Here is a 26529-nt window from a genome sequence, read left to right as displayed (position 1 = left end):
TCAACTTGTGATTTTGTGATACGAAATCCAGCATATCTACCCTGTTTCCCCTAAAATAAGACATCCCCAGAAAATAAGACCTAGTAGAGGTTTTGCTGAATTGCTAAATATAAGACCTCCCCCGAAAATAAGACCTAGCAAAGTTTGTGTTTGGAAGCATGCCCGCCAAACAGAACACCAGAGCATGCAGGATGGGTAAATGTATGTACCATAAAGTGTTGTACATGGAAATAATGGTAGTAACAAGAAATTCTTGATAGGACTCACAGTTTGTCTGGTTATGCTGGATTATGATGACAACTACTGTACAGTATATAATAAATGTTCATTTTTTGTTCAACAATAAATGTGAATTCTTCTTCATGGAAAAATAAGACATCCCCTGAAAATAAGACCTAGAGCATCTTTGGGAGCAAAAATTAATATAAGACACTGTCTTATTTTCGGGGAAACACGGTATCTTGTTTGCTGTGTCTTACAATGTCCTTGTGCCAATAATAATAATAATAATAATAATAATAATAATAATAATAATAATACACTTTATTTATATTCCGCCCTATCTCCCCAAGGGGACTCAGGGCGGATCACAGTACCCATACACGGCAACATTCAACACCGTTTGGATATACAGGACAGAACAGAACAGAACTGAAAGACAGGAGGTATGTTGTCTTGAAGTCCAGTTTTTTGGTGACTTGGAGCTTGAGCTCGGATTCAGTCACATATAGACATAGTTCTGGCCAAACTGAGGCTCTTGAATCTTTTATTTCTTCTTATTGTCTCTTTCTTGTAAGGTGTTCAGCTGTCTCTAAGGGCCCTTCCACACAGCTCCACACCCCAGAACATCAATCACTTTCATTTGTACATTAATTTCAAGCATAGACTCCGGAGGTTTCTCAAATGCCAAAAATGCCCCCAAGACTCCCAGAATGCAGCATCCTCATGTGTAGACAGTACTAAGCTAGATGGATCCATGTTCTGACACTGTCTAAGGTGCATTCTTATGCCCCTTTAAAGTAAGAGTGGAGAAATCTATACATTCTTAGACTCAGGTGGCTATCCCTCAGTCATGCTGGCTGGCACTGATAAAGGTTACACCTAACAATAGTTGGAAGGTGACATTTTCGTTACTGTAGTTATAAAGTTGTTTCTATTTACCTTCACATCGCCTTGGACTTATGTTGACCTTATGAATGAGAGCTCTCCAAGAGCCCGTCACTTCCTTCCTTCCTTAGGTCTTGCAAGGAAGACCTTGGTATCAGTTGATAGAGTTGATCCACATTTAGTGCATTCTTCCTCTTCTTCGTACTATTTTCTACTTTACCTAGCATTATTGGCTTTTCCAATGAGTCACCTCAGTAGCACTCAATTTCTGTGTGCTGCCCTATATCTTGAAACTGTAGTATTTGGAAAGGAAAAACAATAGTATTCTTTGAAGTTTCAATACAGATACAGATGAGACTGCAATGCTTACTCCTTAGGAGGTTTCTATGACTACAGTCAGACATGAATGGTAGGAAAGGACTAGTTTAAGCTAGCAGGAACTGCATTCCTTCTGAACTGATTTATGACTTTTTTCTTATTATACTTAATAAAAATATCCCAAAAATTACTTTCACAAAAAAATTGGATAAAATTCCCATGCACAGTCAAACAGATATTGTTAAAGTATATGGGTAAGTTACAGTGGGATTACTACTGGGTGTGCAGGTGTGTGTGTGTGTGTGTGTGTGTTAAGACAAAAACATGCCTGGGTTAAGTGCAACCACAGGCTTCAATAATCAAGGCTGATCAGTTTGAGTGATTCCCAGAAGGGTGTACAACTGGGGAGAGTTTGTCCTATGAGTTGGGCTTACTTTATGTTTGCTCCTGGAACCACAAAGCTCTTGACTGGTAGCAGCTACATTTCATGCTGGCCTGCATCTCTACATCCAAGAAGCATTGGAGGATTTATTTCTTTGAAGTCTATGAACTATATGTGAGTGCAATACAACTCAGAAGAAAGTGTGACTCTACTGTTGATTATGTTTTGAAGTCACTGCTCTGAATACTCAAGAGTAAATTTCTTTCTTTTTTTCTTTTTCTTTTTTTTTTGCATTCTTGTGTTGCTCATTTTTTGAACTGGCAAACTGTGCATTGTGTTACTGGGTTACACGCACTGAACAATCTGCAATAGATATTACCCTAATGTTTATGGGGAATATCCAGAGGAGACCCCAATATCTTTCTAGGCAATTGGTTCTCACTGTTAAGACATTCTTTCTAATATTCCATCAAAACATATTATCTTGCAATTAGGAGCCTCCGGTGGCCTAGGGGATAAAAGCCTTGTGACTTGAAGGTTGGGTTGCTGACCTGAAGGCTGCCAGGTTCGAATCTCACCCGAGGAGAGTGTGGATGAGCTCCCTCTATCAGCTCCAGCTCCATGCGGGGACATGAGAGAAGCCTCCCACATGCAGAAGTAGGCCGGGCTATGGTGCAGGCTGGTGAGCAGCCTGCTGCAAAAAATCACTCTGACCATGAGGTCATAAGTTCGAGACCAGCCTGTGGCGGGGTGAGCACCTGTCAATTAAAAAATTAAAAATAGCCCCTGCTCATTGCTGACCTAGCAACCTGAAAGATAGTTGCATCTATCAAGTAGGAAATAAGGTACCACCTATAAAGTAGGGAGGCAAATTTAACTAATTTACGACTTTGGAATGAGGAAGTGCCATCACAGTGGATGATGAAGCAGCTGCCCCCCCCCCCCCCCGTGGCCAAAATCGAACATCCCCTCAGGAGAAGGTTAAATTGCCTCTGCGTCTGTCTCTGTCTCGGTTCGATGTGTATATGGGCATTGAATGTTTGCCCTATATGTATATAATGTGATCCGCTCTGAGTCCCCTTCGGGGTGAGAAGGGTGGAATATAAATACTGTAAATAAATAAATAAGTATGACTTTGGATCACAGATGGTTGAATCAGTACAAGTTCACCAACAAAGAGAAGTGTGCTATCGAAGGTGTTCATCCTATTTTGTATCCACTATATGATCATAGGATCATATGGTTGCCTTGGAATAGTGGATTCATATGATAAAGTCTGAAGAGTTTTAAAAATGCTTTAAAGCAGAATATTGTGAAATGCACAATCAATATTACTTATTACTAAGGCAATAACATTTTCTTAAAAACAGAATATTGTGTTATGAAGCGCATATACAAGCCATCCCTTGAAATATGTGTCATAACTCACCTTCTGGAGTCTGATAAATGTGACTTATCAGGAACTGGTTTTCCCCAACATCCCCAGTCACTTCCAGCTTTTAACACAAAATGTCAAGTTATATTCTTTCTTCACCATGTACTGGAGCCATATTTCTTATAGAAAACTTTAAAGTTGTAGTCCTGATTTTTTAAAAAAGTGAAGTTGTTCCGTTAAGTTACAATTGTAATACCAATCATGTATGAATTTGTTCTTATTTATTTACTATAGTTCTATACCGCTTTTCTCACCCCTGAGGGGACTCAAAGTGGTTTCCAACATAATAATGGCAAAATTCAATGCCAAACATACATGTGAAAATCAAAGCATAATATCTAAATAGTAACATATCATTATAAATTAAAAACCATTAACAATATTAAAACAAAAGACATAAACAAACATTTAAACATTAATGGCTTTATATACAATTTAAAAGTACAAGAATATAAAAATACTACATGAAATAAATAGCATATATATCTTGCATATTAAACATATCAATATAAATAAAACATATTAAATATAAATATCAATACTGTAATTCGATAAGATACGATTAGAATAAGAGCATCCCCAGGGCAATCAACAGCAACACCAGCGATAAATCAAAGAATAGGTTTCTTATAGCTTATTGAAGTTATTACAATTTTAATATAAAGCAATTATACCTTCAAGATTAGAAAAAAACAACTGGTTACTTATAATTTATTGAAAGCATAATTATTTTATATTATAATTGCAATATATAGAAATTACACTATCAAGACCAAGGAACAGAAATAGTAATAAGTAATGTATTCTTTGTTGTTGTTGTGCAACTTGAAATTGGTGATCCTAAGGCAAACCTATCATGGGGATTTCTTGGCAAGATTTGTTCAAGGATTATTTTTCTTTGATCTTCCTCTGAACCTGAGAGAGTGTGACTTGCCAAAGGTCATGTTTTCCATGAGTTTACATAGCTTCGAACTCTGGTCTCCAGAGCCATGTTCTGATATTCACACTATTACTTCACACTAACTAATTATGTTTTTTGTTTTGGCCATCCAAAAAAGAAAAAAAAAACATTGTCATCAGCCCTGCATCTACCATCAAGGTTCCTTTGATGACTTCAGATTTAGTATTTTAAAGGATGGAAAAATACTCCCTGTCTATTTGATTCATAGCTTCCATAATTTTATCCATTCCTATCATCTTCCATCTATCCCTCACCTTTGTTTTTAAGCTGAAGAATTCCAGATACCACAAACTCATCTCATATTTATTTTACTTCCATGATCAATGTGGTTGATAGTTTCCATATATTTAATTAATTTGGTGTGTGATTTCAGCTCCCCTAAGACTGGGGGTTCGGGGGCCCAATGTGTCAAGCTTTCCAGAAGTCTGAATGAGACACAGATAGGTCAAAGGCAAAATCAGAGGTTTATTCTCAATGGTCAGAGAGAATGTTAGTGGAGACAGCACTCTAAAGAATTGTGAATACAGAGCGTATTTATTACATTTGACAACTATTCAAGATTCCTATGCTAGCTCATTATTGGTATAGAAAGTGTTAGGATCTGCTCTGTTGTTAGTCTGGTATTCTCTCTGACAACATCGCTGGTTGGTCTTTGTTGTGGCAGGAAACATTGATCTACCCGTTTATTGATCTAACCTTGAGAAGGGTGCAGACAGAATGAAATGTAAGTAAGTAAGATTTTATTTCTATCCCATCCTATCTCCCCATGGGGACTCAGGGTGGTTCACAACATAAAAGGCAAACATTCAATGCCATAAAATTACCACAATAGACGTGACAATTCCAATAAATAAAAACAAACGTTCAACAATAAAAACCCATCTCATAAAAACAATAATTAGCAAATTACACAGAATTAAAAGAAAAAGTTAAAAACCGTAACCAAATTCCAATCCTTATTACAAAAAGTCAGAACTTTAAACATTCTCATTTCCATATGCCTGGGTACATAGGAAGGTTTTTATTTGCTTCCTAAAAGAGGACAGTGATGGGGCCATTCTGATTTCCTTCGGGAGAGAGTTCCAGAGATGAGGGCAACTGCAGAGAAACTCTTGTTCCCACCAGCCAAGTTTGAGACAGTGTGGCTATAGATAATGGGCTTTATGTTCTGGCTCCAGTGGATACAATGGTGTTACTCCAGATAAACAAAAGGTGCTTTAGGGTGATTTCTATCTCAATGGGTGTCACAAGGATGGGTCTGGCTTGGGGCATAGGGGAGGAACCAGTCCTAGATCGTATCAGGCAAAATGGGAAAAGGACCCAGGTGGTTCTGACACAAACCCATTGTGTGTTCCTCAAGGTGGTGTTAACTGCCTTGTGTCTCCACAGGGAGAAAGGTGGGATATAAACAAAGATGGTGATGATGATGATGATGATGATGATGATGATGATGATGATAATAATAATAATAATAATAATAATAATAATAATAATAATAATGTTTCCCAGTTTGTTGTGAGAGGATTGTGGTAATTTGTGGGATTGTTTCCTGGACTTCGGGATGCATTGAGCAACACTCCAAGGCAATTCATGCGAAGGCAACATCGCCACGCTGTATTTCTCAGTGGAGCCACATCTCATAATTCATAATTTGGGGTCCAATTTTTCAATAAAATATATCTGCAATTATCCTGTGAGGTGCAGCAAACAAAACACATATGTGTTTCAAATTTGGCTGCACTATACATTTACATAAAGTCACTGTGAAATGGGCAGTTTTATTTTCAGTTCTTTTCCTAACGATCCCAGCATAAAAACTGACAATTTCACAGAATCTTGGGTTGAGAATTCTAAATGTGCAATTGTGCATGTGTATATGTGCCTCCAAGTTGACTGTTGATTTGTGGTTACCCCACAAATTTCATAGGGGTTTCCTTGTCAAAAAAATAATCAGATGAGGTTTTGCCAATTCCTTCTTCTGTAATGTAGCCTATCATACCTAGCATTTCTTAGTGGTCTCCCATCCAAGTATTAACCAGGGCTGATCCTTTTAAGATTCCAAGATCAGAGCCTTTGGAATATTTAGACTTTGGTATTTTCTAAATAAATGCCAAATTAAAATACCGATTTCAGTAAGCCTCGGTATATGTTTCTCTGTAAAAATCAACATCTTGTTTACATTCATAGATGACATGCTCTAATTTGTTCTACATCCACTTTCTTGCTAGCAGCATGTGTGTATTCGTGTAAGTATGTGACTTCAAAACATCTTAGGACTCATGGCAACCACAATGGATTTCTTTGCTTTTCTTAGGCAAAGAATAGTCTGAGGTGATTTTGCCAGTTCCTTCCTCTAAATATAGTCTATAGTACCTCATTTATGTTGGTTGTCTCCCATCCAAGTACTAACCAGAACTGACCCTTCCAAGATCAGATGGGATTTCAACCAAAGATTCAACCAAAGCAGGGAAAGTAGCCCAGAGCCCAAAAGTCAAGTCGGCTCCTGATCCAGTTCAGAATTCAAATCCAGTTCTCAGACATCCAAGTAAATTAACCTGTGTTCGTACAGGAAAATAGATCTTGGCAGGTCCATACATCATGAGCCCTCTCCAAATTCAGTGGTTTGGCCATGACCTTCTTAAGGTGATGACGCACCACAAAAGGAGAAGATATTTCTCTTTCTTGGAATTTCAGAATGCCATTGCATTCATTTAAAATAAAGTGCTTGTCTCCCTGCAGGTCTGACTGAAAGATAGTACTGATGGTTTAACCCACTGGGTTTTTTAAAGTCTATGCAGAGGAAAAGAATGTATTACTCACCAGTCCATCAGCCAGCTCCCTTATCTCTGAAAAGGTACAGCTTGCTACAATCTTTTATTCAAGCATATGCCAATTTTTTATCAAGAGTGATTGACAAGAATATTGTGTGTTTATTTATAGAGTCCTCAGTAGCAACAGAAACTACAATAGCAACAGAAACAGATAGGGTAAGCACTGAGGGCATTTTAAATCCAGAAAGATATGGGGAGCAAAACAGCACCATGCAAGTGGGAAGGATGGAAACAGAACTCACATTTTCCCTAAATGGAGTGAAAGGTGGAGTTTCCAACTCCTTTGGGAAACATCTTCAGGGAGAAAAAAAATGGTATGTCAACTGTGTAAAATTTTGTTTGAATGCATACTTTTGCTGTTTAAAAAACTATGTTCATAGTGTTTTCATTTTGCACAGAAAACTGCAACTTTTTAAGTGGAAAAAGCACTTGCTTCTATTATTTTTTTGCTATGGTTAGAGGAAAAGTGTAAACAACATACTGAATGGTTGAATATTGTGGCTGAAAACTTCACCTGTTTCAGTGTTCTACAAATCAAATATTGCATGGCAGGATAATAAATTTAGGCCAACAGATGCTTCAGCCTTTACCAGTTTGAATGTTTTCCCAAATGTTAAACTCTGGCCATAAGGATATGTTTACCTTGTAGAATGATTATAGTTTTACATAACTTTAAGTGCCAAGGCTCAATGCTATGGAATAGTGGGATTTATAGCTTGGTGAGGCACAAGCTTTTTTTTTTCTTTTTTTTTTTGGCAAAGGTTAAAGACCTTGTAAAAATAGACCTTCTGGGATTCCAGAGCATTAAGCCATGGCAGTTAAAGTGGAGTCAAACAGCATTAATTCTACAGTTTAGATGCATTGTAAACCTGAAGAGTCTGCTGGTTTAAGTGTGGTACAACTACCTTTTGATAGCGGGAGTGGTACATAGAATAATAAAATAATAGAGTTGGAAGAGACCACATGGGCCATCTAATCCAATCACCTGCCATGTAGGAAAAACACAATCAAACCACCCCTGACAGATGGCCATCTGGACAACTGTTTAGATACTGGGCTACAATTCTGGAGATCATTGTTCAAATCCCCACTCAGTCCTGGAAGCCCATTTTCTGCCTCAGAGGAAAGCAATGGCAAACATGTGTGCAACCAAACTATATGACTGTCATTTGTACGAGGGTTGAATGAAAAATAATGCCTCCACCTTTGTAACTCCTTAACAGATGGCAGTACTGGTATGTGGCAGGTACTGGCTTGTTCAGTAGACTCTCCTCTACAGTTCCATTTGCTGGGAAGCCTTAGCATTGAGTGGTTGTGTTGTTAAGGTGCGAAGTATGGAAATCTGCGCAGACGGTCAGTCAATGCGACTTAAGGAACCCGCAGTCACTGAATTCTTGAAAGCAGAGGAGAGTCTACTGAACAAGCCAGTACCTGCCACATACCAGGATGGCCACCTGTTGAGGAGTTACAAAGGTGGAGGCATTACTTTTCATTCAACCCTCATATGTAAGATTCCTGGTTGCTGCTCAAAGGAGCCAGATTTTGTCTGCTGTCTCTTTCCACTTCTGTACTGTTATCTAAAATCATGGGGTCCATTTCCCAGCATGCTGGCTCTAATCAGTTCCAATAGAGACACAAAGAGTTTGAGGGCAGAACCAGAAATGATTTATTGCTCCATTGGCTAAAGAAGGATGCCAGGGGAATCATTCCAAAATCTGACATAATCCACAGTTACAGACATGGCCATTTTATAGACACGTGAAAGAAGATACATTTGCTGTGATTGGTTCACATGACCACCCACAGTCTTATTGTCAAAGACAGAACGCCACCAAATAAGGTTCAACACAGTTTATTAAAGTTACAGAACCAAAAAATGCCCGTAAGAAACAAAGGGCTAGGCAAACACTTGCCTTCAATGTGAAAAGATACTAAAAACGGTTCAAAAGATAAACTGGATTAAACAGGAGCTTAATCCGGGTTAAATCAAAAATGCTTACTTCAGCCTGGCACTTTAAACAAACAAAGGTTGGTAAACAAAGATTCAATGAAACACAAATAACTGGCAGCAGATTCTTCTCTGCTACTCAAAAGCTACGATTGAGTAACTAAGTTGTTACTCCTCCGTGCAACGAGCGAACTCCGGGTCCAAACACATCAATCAGGGTAGCAGCGGTCAGCAGGATCCCAATCCGGTCCAAGGTCGAAAGCCAGGTACAGACGTCTTTAGTTCACCAGTTCCACCGATAGCCACAGAAGGGATAGTCCGAGGTCGTAGTCAGTCAGTCAGTCCAGCGTCAATCCAGAGTAGGCAATTAATGTCAGTCAAAAAGACGACGGAGGTCCAAGGTATTCAGCAAACGAATCACACCCGTCTTCAGGAAATTCCCCAACAAGAGCCCAAGCGTTCGTCCAGATTACCTTGCCCAACGCAATTAGCCATTGATTCTAAACCCCATTTTATGCCAGTTCATAACTCCTCATCACTATCAGCTGCTATCCTAATTCCAGGTGCCTCATCATCATCATCCTCATCAGAGCTAAAACACCTTTGACTACGCCCCACAGCTGTGGATCCCGTTCCATCCCTCCAGCCCGTCCACGGGTCCGATCCTGCAACCCGCCAGTCGCCTCCCATGCTATCATTGCCGGTGACACCCAAATCCTCCCTCACACGAGTCCATTCCATGCCATCCTCCTCTGAGCTAACCATCTCTTCCTCCATTCCCTCGGTAAAACCCTCAAAGGAGTCTTCGTCCGTTGGTTCTGCAAATAAGTCTCTGAGCCGTTTCCTTTCGCGCTCCTCAAGAGAGTCTGACTCTCGAGGAGTCTTACGACCTCGTCTCCCAGTATCGGAGCCATAAGGCTCAACCATAACACTTATTGGTTCAAAAGTACATTTGTGATTGGTGTACAGTATGGTGGGTAACTTAATAAATCTTTTTATAGGAAGAATTCTTGAGTTTGTCTTCTATATCTGTGGTGCTTCTTTCTGCCTGCTGGAGCTCATGAGCCTGGGATGGGATTACTTCAGGAGAAACAATGTTTGCTGATCGATATCAGATGGCAGAGAGGAAGGTTTCCTTGACTGAAGAATGGATGGTTATTGCAGAAGATGGGCTCGGTGAGGAGTCCATTGTGATGGTGGGTGTGTGACCAGGGTGATGCATGTATATGTGTGTATATATATATAATAATCAGACAACATTATAACTTATGAAAATGTGTAATCTCTAGTACGGTTCACCATCAGAATTCTGGCATGCAAGGGGTTATGAGCATTTAGCAACTTATGATTAATTTCTTGTATTAAAGAGGCCCAGTGCAAAAACCTTTCCAAATGTAAAACAGTACAGAAAGAAGCCTAAAATCTGCTCTGAAGTGACCCCCACTCTAAGTTACTTTCTGCAAGGAAATGGGAAGTACACCTCAACAGAGCACCAAGAATTGAGGTAATAATCATCTTCCTGTGCACATTATGCTGATACCTGAAGTCATTGCATTGACATTTTAACCTGGAGCTTGCTACTGAGAAGCTATTTTTTCCTGAGGGTGGGGAGGATGCCTCCCTCATCCTCTTACAAATGGGCCTATTTGTGGAAATTGCAGGCAGCAAGGCATCTACTCTGACTTCATTTTATGAAGTTGAATGGAAGAGCAAGGTAAGATTTTTATAAGAAGGCGCTATCAGGTAGATACACATTTGACACGGAGAGCGCTGAGCTATCAACTCCTGCCAAGGGCAGCCATATATTTTGTGTATCTGGAGCAAAATGATATTTGACACTTCATTTCAAGACCAAGACATCTTGATGCTAAAGGAGAGGATGAGAGCTAGAGCGGAGAACATCCAATTTGACAAAATGGATGTTACTGGCCCGATCTTCCTTATCCCTGTAATTGTTGTGTGCTGCCAAGTCATTTCTGAATGATGGTGACCCTAAAGTGAACCTATCATGAGGTTTTCTACCAGAATTTTGTTCCGAGGACCTTCATTTGAGGCTGAGAATGTGCGACTTGTCCAAGGACACCCAGGGGACTTTCTTTCTAAGCATTTTATAGCTAGCTAGTAGGCATGGACGAATTTATCAGAATTGTTGTTAATCGTAATAAAATCATATCTATTTTGGGTTCTGAACCGAGTTCTGAGGTGGTTTGGTGCTTCGAATTTAACTTTCAATTTGAAGCGTTGACGCCCATGCCTCGGAATACCTTTGGATAACCTTCGGATATATGAGAAAGTGTTTTAATTCAACCAATCTCCTGGCTAGCATTGGGGTTTAAGAGCCCCATAGAAACCAAGCCTGGATGGTTTTCTCTCCTGACTATCCGGGAGAGAAAATCCCCTTCCCTTCCTGGTTGGTTTCTATGGGGCTCTTAAGCCTGGTGCTACCCAGGAGAGAAATCCCCCTTCCCTGCCTGGGGCATTTCTATGGGGATCTTAAACTCGCTCAGATCCAAAAAAATTGGGAATTCACCAAAAATCTGAGGATAAATCAGTAAGTTCAAGAATGTATACCGCATTGATAAGCAGGTTGTACTGTATTTGGTTTTCCTCAGCCCCTCTTCCAATGACCTTGTGAGCTAGAACTTTAATCTTCATAACACAGTAACAAGACTGTTGCATTACATTATTGCTGAAACTACTGGTATACCTTTCCCCTCTTACAAAAAAATAAAAACCCACAATTTAATAAGATTCATTGGTTGGCTGAAAATGTTGAAAGAACTTCTTTGAGTTGCAGTACTGGTATTCCTTAAAAAGTGACATGAATAGATTTCTTTGAAAAATGTACCCTTTGGACACATCTGTCTATAGCTGTAAAATTATTTGATGGTACTATTCTCTATTTCTTTCCAAAATGGACTGACTAAAATGTTCAAAAATCAATTATTTCATTTACAAAATGAACCTTTACTCTATAAATCTTAACATTGTTTTATCAGATCACCTTTGAACCTGCTGTCTTTCTTCCCAGCGGCTTAAACTATGCTTCTCCTGCTTTTACTGCTTTCAAATTCTCTTCCATCAATTCCACATATTCCTGCATCATGGAGGTATGTCCTCACTTCTCTCACCCTCAGGAGCCTTGGTAGCTACTATGGGTCTCAATCAAGAGAGAAAAGTGGAATAATAATAATAATAATAATAATAATAATAATAATAATAATATGCACATATTTGACAGGTCACATAATAATAATAATAATAATAATAATAATAATAATAATAATAGCACAACGGGTTAAACTGCTGAGCTGCTGAAATTGCTGACAGTTCAAATTGCTGCGGAAGGTTGACAGTTCAAATCCATGGATGAGGTAAGCTTCCATTGTTAGCCCCAGCTTCTGCCAACCTAGCAGTTCAAAAACATGCAAGTGTGAGTAGATCAATAGGTACTGCTTTGGCGGGAAGGCAATGGCACTTTATGCATTCATGCTGACCACTTGACCGAGGAGGTGTCTACGGACAACGTTGGCTCTTTGGCTTAGAAATGGAGATGAGCACCAACCCCCAGAGTCAGACTCAAATTGACTTAATTTCAAGGTAAAACCTTTATCTTTACCTTTTAATAATAATAATAATAATAATAATAATAATAATAAGAAGAAGAAGAAGAAGAAGAAGAAGAAGAAGAAGAAGATTTGCATCTTTCCACTGCACAGGTGTCTCTCAAACAGCTGTGTTGATATCATGATTTTTAAATTATCATTATTATTTTATATAGTGGATTGATCATCTTCCTTTCTCTCATCTTTTCTTCCTTGGGTTATTGTATCATTTATGGCCCTACATGCAATTATTCATGCTAGGAAAAAGGTGCCATGCCCGCAATGTCAGTTCCTTTCATTTTGTTTGCATTTCATGTGTCACATGCAGACACATTTCATACATCTTAATTATGTGATTATCTTCTATGATGCCAAATCTCCCAGTCCCCTGGGAGGAGGAGGAAGAGAATATTACGGGAGATGGGAACGGAGGAAGTCAAAACTCATCAAACCATTTTCACGTTTGCTTTCTCTATTGATTTACCGAAAGATTATTATTGTGGTCCTTCTACCGACTTTTCTCATTAGGGACTTATTGATTGTCAAAGCCTCATTATTGCTGTGAATGTCAGAGTGCATTTGGGGAAGGTGGGAGGTGAAATGGATAAAAGAGACGTATTAAAATCTGGAAATTTATGAGGATGCTGTTTGCTAAATTGAGCTCCTTTCCATGGGAACCTGACTCAATTTTAAGCTTTGAAAAAATTAATTAAACCCATTCCACAATTGCCTCTTGCCTTTTAATAAGGTCAAAGAGGGAATATATGTCTCTTTTTTAAAACCCATAAAACAAGCATTCTGCAAATGATTGAAAGCACAAAAACCCATCTGACAATTTTACTGCAAAATGGATGTGCATTTAACAGTTCTTCTAGCTTATCTGTGTAAGAGGAGAATGGCTGATTCTAAGGTGTTAATTCAGCAACAGCTATAAAAAGCCACTGTCTGTCCCAGAGAGTATCTTTTATTTTTTTGCAAAGTTCTCAAACTGGTACTTTAAATGCCAGTAGTAGGTTTAGAGTTTCTGCCCAACACATTTCTATATCAAATTATCATGCTCCCGAATTATCATGCTTACCAAATTACCAAATTAAAGAATGTTATAAAGAAGATAAAGTAAAGGGCTTCATGGTTAAAGAGAATATTTGGGATAAAACAATGAAAAAGAAACAAAAAACCATACAATATTTTATGATCAATTATTAGAGTGGGATTCAGAATCAGAATTGATTAAGCCCTGCATGATACAATGGGCCAAAGACCTTGACCGGACAATTAAGCTTGAGGAATGGGAAAACATGTGGAACAAAAAACTAAAGTACACTGCTTCAATAGACTTAAGAGAAAACTGGCTTAAAATGTTCCATAGGTGGTATCTTATCCCTGAGAAATTGGCAAAATTCTATAGGAATGTGAATAATAAATGCTGGAGATTTGAAACAATGAACGTTCCTCCATCAGTGGTGGTTGTGTAAAAATATCCAGAAGTTCTGGGAAGAAGTCAGGAAGAGTATGGAAGAAGTCCTCCAGGTTAATATAAAAAAGAAACCAGAATACTTCCTCTTGTGTATCACTGGCATCAAACTAGACAAAAACCAAGATAAATTGTTCTTTAGACGCTAGAATTGTGGTAGCCAAAAAATGGAGACAAAGAGAAATTCCAGATACACATGAATGGACTACTAAAGTACCTGAGATTATGCAAATGGACATTTTGACAGAAAAAAATAAAATTAAGACATAAAATAACAGATTGGTCAAGAGTCAAGGACTTCCTAGAGATTCAAAGAACACCATTAATTATAAAATCAATATAAGAAGTCAGAAAAATAATTATACTTATAAACATAAAAGATAGAAGGTGGAAACTATATAAGATGGATATGAAACATGTCTGAAAGGAATGAATTGGAAGACAAACACTTTTAATATTTTTTTCTATTCTTTTTCATTTTTCTTTTTTCTTTTTTCTCTCCCCTCTCTATATATTTTTCTCTCCCCCCCTCTTTTTCCTCTATCTTTCCTAAACCAACCATTGTTCTCACTCTTTTTATGTATAGAAACACTCAATAAAAACATTAAACAATATCATACTCCCTCTATCTAAACACTATGCTACTATTGATGCCATTCTAGGATGCATCAATAGAAGTCTAGTGTCTAGATCGAAGGAAGTCATAGTCCTATTCTGCTTTGGTCTGACTTCACCTGGAAAACTGCACCCAATTCTGGGCATCACAATTCAAGAACAATATGGGCAAGCTGGAAAATGTCCAGAGAAGGGCAACCAAAATGGTTATAGGTCTGGAAACCTCCGAGGTGCATCTTAGGGATCTGATCATGTTGAGCTTGGTGAAAGGAAAGCTGAGAGGAGACATGCTAGATTAGCCATGTTTAAATATTTGAAAGGATGTCACATTGAGAAGGAAGCAAGCTTGTCTTCTGGTGCTCTGGAGACCAGGACACAATAGAGCAATGGATTCTTTGATTTTCATATCTAGTCTAAAGGACTTCTGTCGTCTTTTCATCCAGCATTAAAGGTGTGATGAGAGAAATGGATCTACCAAGGATGATACACTTTCTGATCTTGTTTGACCACAAAGTGCTCTGGTTTCATCTTCCCTAGGCTTGGAAAAATCAAATATTTCATTTTACCTGGAAAATCAACATTCTTTCTGTACTGGATATGATGAAAGGTGTAAATCAAAATACATATTTCCTCCAGCATTCTCATTTCTTTTGTGCTCCACAAATTCAGTAATCAAACAAACATTACACAGGCCTGCAATGAAAACACACACCTTTTTTCAATATTAAAATTGTTTTAAATATATATATTTTAAATACTGAATTCAAAAAGTACAATACAAGTGTCATACCACACAAAGCTCTGTTGCAAGTTTTCATTACTAATTTCAATACTAATTTCATTCAACCGCATACTGCAATAGTAAAATATCAAAATGAGTTGTGTTGAAAAAAAACAACCCTTGTATATCATGGAGTTGTTTTTGTATTTGGAAGGCTAAATTTCTATAAAGCCAACAAACTTTTATTTTTTAAAACTGTCATGACCATCCATTTTGCAGGCTTTTGCAGGCTTTTGTATTGTTAACAAAAGATTATATTCAAATATCTGGAAAGCTGATGGATGACAGTGCCTGAATTTTTGCTTTAAAAAAGACCAGAAGATAGAATAATAGTTTGTGTGTGTTTTTCCCCTTCTCCTACATCAGAGGGCTATAGTCAGGCTGAAACGGCCTCATTCAGGAGGAGATGATGAAAGGGCGTCACTTTGCAAGCAGGGTCTATACCTCTGCTGACGACAAAGACCTTGAAGCAAGATATGAGTCACCGGACATTGATGCAAAGAGATCGCAGCAAGTGACGGAGGAGAAGACTTAGAAATGCTCTGTTAACTATATGCCTCTTTCATCACTTCTGTTATATAAGTCATTGCTGGTATATTGCAGTCCTCATGGGTTACACTCTTTCTCTGGTGGAACCAAGAGATCTGGAAGCAGTAGTATCTCTGCAGATACTCCATCTATGGATTCAATTGACCAGAGCCTGAAAATATTTGAGCAGAAAACTCCAAAACATAGACCTTACTTGAGTTTATATAAAGGACAACATTTTACTACTCCATTGTATTTAATGTGACTTGAGTATTCATTGATTTTGATATTCATAAGATTTCTGGAAGCAAACCCCAGTCTACTGTATCTCATTTTGACTTTTAATGCTGCCACATTGGGATATTTAGCTGAATATATATGACATTGTTTTGATTATTAGAAGAATGTTCATCAGTTCAGGTCCTGTTGAATATATATATAAAGGTAATGGACTGGGGGCCTAGAAGTAAGCAACAAAACTAAATGCCCTAGAACAACGAAACTTGGCAACAGCACCCAATGGCCTTGCCGCTAGGTTCCTACCACGAAACCGAACATCTAGAATCAAACTGGGACCCACAAACCCCCAAAACAGACAAAAACGATCTGCGCAGGCACCAGACAGAACTGGTGCGCGCTCAGCACACCCCCACCCTCAATGGTCGCTCATGCGCTTGCCTTCTTCTGCCGCCACAGCCATTTTCGCCACCAAGACAGAGGGCGGTTTCCTCTACGGGGCTTACCGTTGCCTCTGCATCCTCGGTCCTTGGAAGTCAGAGGGAAGCCCAGACCGTCCGGGAAGAGAACAAGCAAAACCCGACAGGCCACTGTGCCTGCTCACTCCCTGTGGAAACAAGAGCTCACCCAGACCAGGCTGGGAAGCGTAGTCCCACCTCCGCAGGGCGCCGAGGTGAGAGAGGCATGATGGGACTACAGTGCCCACAAAGCAGTCAAGGAGCCACCACTGAGAAGGCCCTGTCTCTCGTCCCCGCCAGTCACGCCTGGCACGAGGGCGGGACTGAGAGCAGGTCCTCCCCAGACAATCTTAGATTCAGAGATGTTTCATAAGGGGAGATACATTTGGATAGGCAAGCTGGGCCAGAATTGTTTAGGAATTTATAGGCTAAAGCCAGCACTTTGAATTGTGCTCCGTAGCAAACTGGCAGCTGGTGAAGCTGACGCAACAGGGGGGTTGTATGCTCCCTGTATGCAGCTCTGGTGAGCAATCTGGCTGCCGCCTGTTGGACCAGTTGCAGCTTCTGAACAGTCTTCAAAGGCAACCCCACATAGAGCATGTTGCAGTAATCTATTTGGGATATAACCAAAGAATGGACTACTGTAGCCAAGTCAGACTTCCCAAGGTATGCATGCAACTGGCGCACAAGCTTTAATTGTGCAAAAGCTCCCCTGGCCACCACTGAAACCTGGGGTTCTGGGCTCAGTGATGAGTCCAGAAGAACTCCCAAGCTGTGAACCTGTGTCTTTGGAGGGGGGTGTAACCTCGTGCAACACAGGCCGTAACCCTATGCCCTGTTCGGCTTTGTGACTGACCAAGAGTACCTCTGTCTTGTCTGGATTCAATTTCAATTTGTTCACCCTCATCCAGACCATCACAATGGCCAAGCAACGGTTCAGGACCTGAACAACCTCCTTAGTAGCAGGTGGAAAGGAGTGATAGAGTTGAACGTCATCTGTGTACAAATGACATCGAACTCCAAAATGGCTTAATGTAGACGTTAAACAACACGGGAGACAGTATTGAACTCTGTGGAACCCCACAGGACAAAGGCTGTGGGGCCGAGTAGGTGTCCCCCAACAACACCTTCTGGGAGCAGCCCTCGAGGAAGGACAGGAGCCACAGCAGAACAGTACCTCCAAGGCCCATTCCTGCAAGGCATCTTAAAAGGATACCGTGGTCTATGATATCGATGGCCGCTGAGAGGTCCAGCAGAACCAACAGGGACACACTCCCCCTGTTCGGTTCCTGGAGTAGATCTTACACTAAGGCGACCATAGCTGTTTCGGTTCTGTGTCCCAGCCTAAAGCCAGACTGTGCTGAGTCCAGATAATCAGTGTCTACCAAGAATGCCTGTAGTTGTGAGGCCACCACCTCGTTCCATGACTTTGCCCAAAAAGGGGAGATTGGAAACTGGCCAGAAGTTAACTAATTGAGTGGGGTCCAGTGATGGCACTAGAGTGCCTTCATAATTATAATCACAAGAACCTGGAAAAAAATCCACATGAAATCCATGATAAAGGGGGAAAAGCAGGGCAGGAGAAAAGTAAAATAAATAACAAATAACAATCCATTCACAGATCAGTTCAGTCCTTTCATAGTATCAGAAACAATCTATTCTACACATTACACAAAAATGTATAATTAAGCCTCAGCAACCAATGTTGGGTAGTAACCATTTTGGAGAGAGACAGGTGGCTACATGTGATATTTTCCCTGCTCACAATTTTTCTTCTCCAAAATTATCCATGCATTTGCAATCTTAATTTGTTGAGCTGGGGGGGGGGAGTGGTTTGTGGGGAAACAGACAGCAAGGTGTGGAGGAAGCAAACATAATCCACTCAAGCTCTAAATTGTCTCTTCTCAAAGGAATGGTTTATTATTTATTTATTAAAATCATTGCTTCCTTCTTACATCTGTTTGCATATGTTTGTTTAAGCCCTCAATAATTTAAGACTAGTCAGAGAAAGGGAAATGGATGAATATTGACATTATCTGTATTGTTCCGGGAATGATAAAACAGTAACAAAGAGTCATTACTTTTTTTCAACCCAGTCTACCGCTTAACTTTAGATAGTGTCTGACCTTCTTTAACGTATTCTACCAAGTCTCATATATATTGCTGGAATTATATAGAGAGCACTATATCCACAACTGAGACAGAGTACAACACTCTTAAATAAAACTAAATGGAGGAATTAAACAAATATTTACTTATTTCATGGCAATAGAAAGTCCATAACGTGTTGGTGGACTGTGCCAATACTGGGAATGTATCACTAAAGTTGTTGTTTATTTATTTATTTATTTATTTTGGTCCTTTTCTAAATAATGGGGCTGAAGGTATCTTACAAGTTATTAGAATCATAATTGGCACCCCATATTTCAGGTAAAAAATAGCAACCAATGGTTATGGGTTTGTAACTGCTCAGTATCCGGTTATACTATGTATTCATAATAAGTAGGTGCTATGTTTCCTTAAACTCCAAGGAGCTACTCTGGGCAATGAGTTTTCCATGCTTTGCTGGTGATCAGGGTGCAACAGGATGAAGTTTCCAGTCTTTTCTTACCATTGACAAAGATTGGATCTACACTGACCTATATCCCAGGATCTGAACCCAGATTATCTTCTTATCCCAGTTTATCTGGCAGTGTAGACTCATACAATCCAGTTCAAAGCAGATAATTTGGGATCAGATTATCTGGGATATAGGGCAGTGTAGATCTGGCCAAAGCTGTAACAGTGAGAAGTAGGACCTCTTTTTCTTTTCCTCAGTGTAATAAGAGCCATCCTGCTATACCTCAATCACTGGCGTTACCGATAGCTATTAAAGTAGCTGTTGGAGTAGGACTTCAGATGGGCAAAATTGCTTGTCCTACAACACTTGGACCTCTCTTCAAGCATGGAGCCTGCCAATTCTCATCACATGATATCTATCTACTTCCATCAGGGCTCCATGTCTGAAGAGAGGTCCATGCATCGCAGGAGACAGTGCCGGCAATATGGGAAGCTTCCTATGTTGCATAAAAAACAACGGGTGGAAGCCGGCAGTGACAATTCCCCCATGGGATAAGATGAGGGGCGATGTGGGGTGTGGGACAATGGGTTCTCCATGCCCCATGCTGGACCCCACCAGATTTGCCATGATATATGACAAATCCCCCCATTATCACCCAAATTGTGGACCACAATGTGATGAGGTTCCAAGAAATTAGTTACTGATTTGTAGCTGAGGACTTTACTGCACAAAGTTGATAAAGCACAATTATAGCAGGAGTTTTCGTTTGTGATGATGATGACGACGACGACGACGATGATGACAATGTTAATACTTTCAAGATAGGGAGTATGGGTCCTTGAAGTCTCAAAAACAAGTTTGGGGGCACCTTGATCTCATTTTCACCAACCTCAGATTCCACTGCTTCCTTTACTGCAGTTATGCCCTTGAGTGCTGGGAACTTTTAATATAGTACAATTATAAGCACTATTGTTCCAGTTTAACTGCCATGGTTCAATCCTATGGATTCCTGGGATTTCCAGATATTCATCCTTATACTACCCCCTGTGAGGTGTGTCTCCTATCTCATCATGAAAACTACCAGCAAGGGAGAGTCCACCACCTTCAGAAGGTGTGTACTCCACTGTGGAGCATCTCATATCATCAATAAGTTCTTCCAGTGTTAGTTTCCCCTGAATTCTGTCAGCTGCCTTGCTGTTTACAGCTGTTCCTTTCTAATCACTGTTGCTCCATTCTCCAACATTTCCTCATAGGCATTTGTTTAAAGGAGACCTGAGCTGTCAGAGAATGTAAAGCCCAAATACCATCTTTAGATGTTTTCTCCCACTGTTGCCACAGTAACCATTCATGGGCTACAGCAAGCATGGAGCATAGAAGGAAGTCCACAGCCAAGATAATTCATCATGTTAGTTTAGAGAGGAACTGCTCTGGCATACCAAATGACTGATACAGTGTAATGCAATTGAAGATGGCTTGTGATTGATTAACAGAGCTGGAGAAGCATACGATGCAGCCCTTACCAGATGGATTTGCATCTGGTTGAAAAGCAGAGTGAATGCGAGAACAAGAAATGATTACTGGGCATCATATTAGTGGAAAGTCTCATCTGCATTGAGTTTTACTTTACAGAAACTGTTCATTGTACTGAGCTCTGCTCCCTAAGTGAGAGAAACAGAATCATAGAGTTGGAAGAGACCGCAAGGTCCATCTAGTCCGACCCCTTGCGATGCAGGAAAGTACAATCAAAATACAAATAAGTGAGTTGGATGGATTCTTCAATGTTTCAATAAAGCCCAAATGCATGTTCCATTAACTGGTGATGTCATTTGGTAGGAAATAAAAATCCATGAAGGTAAAATGCCCAAAGTTCAGGTCAACTAAGGAGATAAGCAGCCTGTGTATTATGTTGTGATAAAGGGATGCCATCTAATCCTGCAGCCTACAGATCAGCAAAGCATCAACACTATGCAGTTATATCATCTGAACACAATTTTAACCTCCATGCTTCCTTACTATGGAATTCTGGGATTATAGTTTGGTGGGAGACATTTAGACTGTAATGTGGGTCCAGGCCAGCCACAGTGGTATCAGTACTGATATTGTGAAGTGTAGAGACCAAAGCCAGAGCGCCATCCAGTATATTCCATACTCCCTCTCTCTCTCTGTGTTCCTCTGTGGTATTGGTGATTCTTTTACAGAAGATATAATTGAAATAATGGACAATTCAAACTGTTGTAGATTAATATTCTGAGGACACTTGAACTTGACAAAGGCTTAGTGTCTAATTGGAAGCTACTAGGTTACATTTCTTTTCGCCTGGTTCTCAAAAGTCTTATCCTTTCATAAATCTTTTACTCTAAAACATGCTCTATCTCTGAGTGTCTATCAAGGCTTCATTTCAGACAAATGCTTTATGGGTTTCAGCACTTTGCAGCTTCTGTTGCTTCCTTCTTCTTATACTCACTTTAGAACTGAAGGAGAATTTCAAACTTGTATTGCTCCAGGTGTTTTAAAGTGGAGCAATACCAGGTGGCTGTTTTTATTGGATCTGCTGAAAATTAAATTTTGTTCATTTTCCCATTACCGGGGGGTGGGGGGGGGCACTTACTGTTCCAAGCATCCGACATAGCATTTCCTGCTTTTCTGCTTTTCCAAGCAGTAGAAAATCTCAAGTGCAAACAGGGCGGCAAATTTGGGGTGATCAAATGATGTCGAGGGACCAATTTCACAAGATTTTTCTGAACATGGATTGACAGAATTTAGATGAATTGATGTGTACCTGTTTCTTATCACATTTACCACCATGCTACCATAAATGCTCTTGGAAATCTAGAAGCAAGTCAACCACCCAGAGCAATGAAGTTCTGTAATGCTGGTGGGCAGGGCACTGCAGGATGATGTGACCAGTGCCCACTTATCAGGAGAAGATTGGCTAGAAGATGCCAGATTGACCATAAGTGGATTCAGATCCTGAAATATAAGGCAGTATAGAAGGGGCCTTAGAAAAATTTAACACAAGTACAGACGCTTTTGAACTGTGGTGTTGGAGGAAAATTCTGAGAGTGCCTTGAATCGCAAGAAGATCCAACCAGTCCTTACTCCAGGAAATAAAGCCCGACTGTTCACTGGAGGGAAGGATATTAGAGGCAAAGCTGAAGTACTTTGGCTACATAATGAGAAGACAGGAAAGCTTGGAGAAAATCATGATGGTGGGGAAAATGGAAAGAAAAAGGAAGAGGAGCCACCAAGGGCAAGGTGGATGGATGGTATCCTTGAAGTGACTGGCTTGACCTTGAAGGAGCTGGGGGTGGTGACGACTGACAGGGAGCTCTGGCGTGGGCTGGTACATGAGGTCACAAAGAGTTGGAAGTGACTGAATGAATAAACAACAAAGACAACAATGTATATTGTGAGAGGTAATACATTACAATTATTCTAGTTGAAATTCATTTTGTTAGTTTTGGTTGACCTCTCTAATTTGTTAAGACCATTTTGAATCAATACCCCCTTCCAAATTTTGGTGCCATCTTTAAATCTGATATCCCTTCATCTAAGACCCCTTTTACACTGCCATATAATCCAGATTATCAAATTATAAAATCCCCACTATCTGGTTTGAAATGGATTATATGGGTCTACACTGGCATATACTCCAGTTCAAAGAAGATAATCTGGATTTTATATGGCAGTGTAGAAGGGTCCTAAGATAGTTAGAAAGATGTGCATAAAGTAGAAAGATATTGAGCTGAAGACAGAATCCTGAGGCGCCCCACTCATCTGTTCTCAACAGGATGTAGAGCAGCCATTGGTAAACAGTCTCATTTGTTTGGTCTGCTAACCAACTTCTGATCAATCTAAATATAACACTGGCCTCTTATACACTGCCATACAATCCAGATTTTCAAAGCAGCTAATCCACATTATCTGCTTTGAACTGAATTATATGAGGCTACACTGTCATACAATCCAGGTCTAAGCACATAATCGTAGAAATAAATGTGGTCATTGCTAAAAGTCAACAACAACATTTTATCAAAAACAAGTCATGCCAGACTAATCTGATCTCTTTTGTCAATAGAGTTACAACCCGGGTCTATGCAGGGAATGCCGTGGATGTAGCGTACCTGGATTTCAGTAAACCCTTTGACAAGGTCCCCCATGACCTTCTGGCAAACAAGCTAGTCTAATGTAGGCTAGACAAAACTACGGTTAGGTGGATCTGTAATTGGTTAAATGAACAAACCCAAAGGATGCTCACCAATGCGTCATCTTCATCCTGGAAAGAAGTGATGAGTGGAGTGCCATAAACAGGGTTCCGTCCTGATCCCGGTTCTGTTCAACATCTTTATTAATGACTTGAAAGGTTAGAAGGCATGATCATCAAGTTTGTAGATGACACCAAACTGGAAGGGATAGCCAATAATCCAAAAGACAGGAACAGAATCCAAAACCATCTTAACAGATTAGAGAGATGGGCCAAAACTAACAAAATGAAGTTCAACAAGGATAAATGAAAGATACTCTACTTAGGCAGAAAAAAATTAAATGCAAAGATACAGAATGGGGGACGATGCCTGGCTCGACAGCAGTGTGTGTGAAAAAGACCTTGGAGTCCTTGTGGGGAGGAGGGGGAACATGAGTCAACAATGTGAGGTGGTGGCAAAGAAAGCTAATGGGATTCTGGCCTGCATAAATAGGAGTATAGTGTCTAGATCCAGGGAAGTCATGCTACCCCTCTATTCTGCCTTGGTCAGACCACACCTGGAATCACACTGTGTCCAATTCTGGGCACCACAGTTGAAGGGAGATGTTGACAAGCTGGAAAACAGCCAGAGGAGGGCGACTAAAATGATCAAAGGTCTGGAGAACAAGCCCTATGAGGAGCGGCTTAAAGAACTAGGCATGTTTAGCCTGAAGAAGAGAAGGCTGAGAGGAGACATGATGAGGGCCATGTATAAATATGTGAGGGGAAGTCATAGGGAGGAGGGAGCAAGATTGTTTTCTGCTGCCCTGCAGACTAGGATGCGGAACAATGGCTTCAAACTATAGGAAAGGAGATTCCACCTGAACATCAGGAAGAACGTCTTCACTGTGAGAGCTGTTCAGCAGTGGAACTCTCTGCCCTGGAGTGTGGTGGAGGCTCCTTCTTAGGAGGCTTTTAAGCAGAGGGTGGATGGCCATCTGTCGGGGGTGCTTTGAATGTGATTTTTCTGCTTCTTGACAGGAGGTTGGACTGGATGGCCCGTGAGGTTTCTTCCAGCTCTATGTTTCTATGATTCTATCTGGATTTTATATGTTAGTGTAGAAGGGGCCACTGTCTAGCCTTCACTTCACTTCACTTCACTTATTTCTTAATTAGTCGCTCTCCACCAGAGTGCTCCGAGTGACTTATAATTTAAAATATCATTCCACAATATAAAAACATTCAACATAAAAACATTCAGCAGTAACTATTAGGCAAACTAGATCTGATCTACTCAAATGCACAACCAAACAGCCAAGTCTTGAATGCTTTTACAAAAGGTCGCAACTCCGACATTGCTCTAATATATGGAGGCAATGAGTTACACAGAATTGGAGCATAGGTCAAAAAGCCTACAGTTTCTCAGCTTACCTGGATATTTTCTCCTCAGTCCTGAAGCTGAGAAAAGCTGTGCATGCTATTTTAAGCTCATTAGATACACCAAAGAAATCCATGAGGCATGGTTGTAATACTTTATAAATTTTGTAAGAATAAAGCCATCCAAGTAAATGATTAAACTGGAGCAAGGTTGGATGCTGGGCGGGGAGATCTTTTGTTCTGTGTTTGCCTTGGTTCTCTATCTTGCTGACAACATTTTATCTTTCTGGGTGTTTCTGCTCTGCTGTTTTCCCCTTACCAACAATCAGTCATGAGCCACAAGGGAAAGGATTGCTCCTGGTCTCCCTGTAACACATTACTTTTCATGGGCAATGGTCGTAGCTCTGCTGTTTCCTCCCCTCCCTATCCCCCATTTGTATCCATCAAAGACAAAAGGAAATGAGCCCAATACCTTATTTTAATGTTTTCGTTTATCTTGGAGTTTAATCGTCGTAAAAAACGTATGTTTTAAAATGTCCTGTGGGGCTTACGGTATCATAAAGTCTTGTAACAGAGTGACATACAGTAATGAAACCTTTTCAACAAAGTACAGCAAAATGAGATTTTTTTATTGTAATCATCAAATAGTTTGCCCCAAGGTATTGATTGAATTATACATAATCTTCATGCAGAGCCATTAAAAAAAAGATGACAGCCAACTGGTTTGGAGTAAACAGGGGAGATCAGTCTTAAAGAATGAAGCTTTAATTCCAAGAGCAACATACAGACTGGGGAGAGGTGCGCATGAGAAATGTAGCTTACAACGCAACTAGGAAATTAATTACTGAATCCGTGTGGTTCTTACAACGGGGCCAAAATAGCTGCAAGGCTCCAAATGGAAAGATGAGCCATGTAAAATAAAGATATCCAATTACAGAAAAGAATGCAGACAATGCTGTAATTCCACCCTCGTGGTTTTAGATTCTCTCTTAATTCAACCTTGCATTGGGAGTCTGATGCTTTTATGTAATTGAGGTTATGCTTAAATTAAACTATTGTTTATAGTCAGTGGCTGAGACTCTAGATCAGTTACTTAGTATACTTAACTAAGAGCATGTCCATATGAACTAGAAAACCTGGACTCACCGTAAAATCACCACTGTCTGTCTTCATGACACGCAAACCCCTTCCACACAGCTGTATAAAATCCACATTGAACTCGATTATATGGCAGTGTGGTCTCAGATAATCCAGTACAAAGCAAATATTGTGGATTATCTGCCTTGATATTCTGGGTTATATGGCCGTGTGGAAGGGCCCACAGAGACTTCCAGTAAGTACCGTGGGTTTTATTTATTTATTTGCAGTATTTATATTCTGCCCTTCTCACCCCAAAGGGGACTCAGGGTGGATCACATTGTGTGATGTCTCAGGGACCTTTGCCCCATGACCCCGCAGCCATCATAGATCAAACTGAAGAGGATTTGGGCTTTTTTCCATCTCAGCAAGATTCTTTTCCATTCCAGATGTCTCCTGTTGACATTTCCGTGCCAGAGCCAATTAGGGACGCCCTTGAAACAGAGCCTGTTTCTCCAGAAAGCTTGGTGTTTGATAGGAAGGCTTTTCTCAAAACACATTGCTCCCAAAAGCAGAAGTTTTTTAGGTGAAGCGCGAGATTAGCGGAGAGAGACGATTGTGACTAAACCATTTCCCTTGGGAAGTTTCCGGG

At 40.1% G+C, this 26529-nt stretch overlaps 1 long non-coding RNA gene across 1 annotated transcript; it reads left to right on the top strand.

Moving 5' to 3' along the window:
• Window positions 1-1753: 1753 nt before the first annotated feature.
• On the top strand, window positions 1754-11731 carry LOC103277716 (uncharacterized). The gene is made up of 4 exons (XR_505635.3): window positions 1754-1981; window positions 6943-7057; window positions 7144-7348; window positions 9984-11731. It is a non-coding gene; the product is annotated as an uncharacterized LOC103277716 (long non-coding RNA).
• The last annotated feature ends 14798 nt before the right edge of the window (window positions 11732-26529 follow it).

The sequence above is a fragment of the Anolis carolinensis genome, chromosome 2 (genome assembly GCF_035594765.1).
Source record: "Anolis carolinensis isolate JA03-04 chromosome 2, rAnoCar3.1.pri, whole genome shotgun sequence".
NCBI classification, from domain to species: Eukaryota; Metazoa; Chordata; class Lepidosauria; order Squamata; family Dactyloidae; genus Anolis; species Anolis carolinensis.
Note: the sequence above shows the minus strand (reverse complement) of the source record. Positions and strands in the feature narration are given on the sequence as shown.